At 39.0% G+C, this 2,069-nt stretch overlaps 1 long non-coding RNA gene across 1 annotated transcript; it reads left to right on the forward strand.

The window, feature by feature from the left end:
• The first annotated feature begins 285 nt into the window (after window positions 1-285).
• On the forward strand, window positions 286-1,608 carry LOC112143010. The gene is made up of 2 exons (XR_002918671.1): window positions 286-414; window positions 1,354-1,608. It is a non-coding gene; the product is annotated as an uncharacterized LOC112143010 (long non-coding RNA).
• Window positions 1,609-2,069: the final 461 nt, after the last annotated feature.

Below are 2,069 nucleotides of genomic sequence, written 5' to 3' on the forward strand. Positions count from 1 at the left end.
CACCGATTAGCAGTGAGGTATGAGCAGCAAAAACAGAAATGAAAAGAAATGAAGTTTTATTGGAATAAAAGGAGTTTGTTCAGTTGGACCCCTGAAGAATCCAATAAGCAGTTTAGTTAATTACTGATGTGGTCGTTAAAGCCGTCCAACAGGAAGTGTTTCCTAGAACAGAAGATGTTGAAGATGTAACATGCTCCTCAGTCTCATTCGGGCTCTGAAACATTCCTCCTCTCTGATTTAAAATATGAACATTGTCTCTGTGACGACAGTATAACAGTAGCTGTTACCATGGCAACCATCAGCTGATTTACCAACAAAATGTCACATGAATCATTGGCTCAAGCTGAACGAAACAACATAACTTATGAGATGAAATCCTTAAGAATGTGGGCGTGGTTAACAAAAAAACTCCAGGTAAGACTACGACTTAAAGCTGCTGTGAGGACCGAAGCGTTTCTGGTTTCTTCGTCATTCTGGTTTCAGGTTTCACCATCCTGCTTCTGCTGCTTCTGGTCGTCATGGTTCTCATCATTTCCTGTTGTGTCATTGTTTTCATGTTTAGGTTGAAGCATTTTTTATCACATTTGAGACTATTTAGAGTCTCAATGTTGCTGCATTCAGATCCTCTTCATGCTTCCTGATTGAAATAACGTCACAGACGAAGGTTGTTGTAGAGAATTAAACTGGATTTATGGCAGTTATTCATTAATGAAAGGATGTTTGCCAAGAACTCTCCCGGATCCATCAAGGTTCTTATCTTGGCGTTTTGGGGAAGATGTCAGCGTTTTATCAGCTGAGATCAAATCAGATCATCAACACAGATTAGGAGCGTCTACAGATGATGGAGGACAAATAAATTCGTTATAGAATGACAGCATGGAGTTAAACTGTCTTTAATTCACTGATTAACACCAGAACTAAAATAGCATTTCATCAAAGTGTTTTAACCTTCATCTCTGCAGAAAAGAAGTTTCTCCTTTTATTTATTATTGATTTATATTTTAAGCATCTAATTTAAATCAGCTTCAAAGTTCATTTTATATTTAAAAACTTTGAGGGTAATTTTTAAAAGACCATGTTGAGAAAATTTAAGAGTTTATTTGTTTCAAACAAGGAACAAAAGAGCGTTGATCCTGTGAAACATGAGAAGATTTACTGACAGAATGAGCTCGTTTCCACCTTCATGTGCTACTAAAGTAAAAACAAGTAAAAGTAAAATATTAAAACTGATTTAGATGACTAAACTTGATCCTAACGATCTCTCTGCTATCACTTTTTGAAGCATTTCTGACGTTTTGTGGTTTTTCTGTTCCTGATTCTTCACTAAGTCATTGGATGTTTCCGTCACTTCAGGACTCAGGATGTCTGGCAGAAATCAAGGCTGGACATCAAAGTAAAAGATGTGTTTGAGAGGGAGGATGATTACATCTCACATCTTGACAGGACACAGACCTCTGAGGAACACAGAATGAAGATCACACAATCCCAGGAATTCAGCCGCTGAAACGTCTGAGGACCGTTGGGATTTTCCAATGAGTCTGTGTCATTTACATTCATTTTTACATACAAAGCATGAAAACCCCTAATAATAAACGTATTGCACGTCTACATGCTAAAGTGATGGACGTTCTTCCTGCAGCAGATATGATTGTTGTAAATGTTCCTGCAGAGCGTCTCAGCATCTCCTGTAGATCTTTATGCTTTTAGATCCAGATTTAAATGGAGCTAAAAGCTCATAAGTCCTGCAGGAAGTTTCTATTTTCCTTCAAATCCTGGTTGGATCCGTCCCGCCGGACTGCCATCGGTTCTGACTTTTCCAACTCGGAGCGCCGTCGGTTCCATCCTCATAATGTGATGTCATAAATAGAACATCAACTGAAGCATACAAACATTTCATGAGCAGCTCAAACGTGGATCACACTGCAATTCTGACGGGATTTATGTGGAATCCAGGCAAAAATAAGAAATGTGTCCAGCTCCTCCTTCATGGAGGAGAAAAGAGAAGTCTTCAGTCACTGAAGTTTAGAGGTGGCAGTTTTCAGGGGAACCGGCGTCTCTGGTGATGTTTC

The sequence above is a fragment of the Oryzias melastigma genome, linkage group LG14 (assembly GCF_002922805.2).
Source record: "Oryzias melastigma strain HK-1 linkage group LG14, ASM292280v2, whole genome shotgun sequence".
Lineage (NCBI taxonomy): Eukaryota > Metazoa > Chordata > Actinopteri > Beloniformes > Adrianichthyidae > Oryzias > Oryzias melastigma.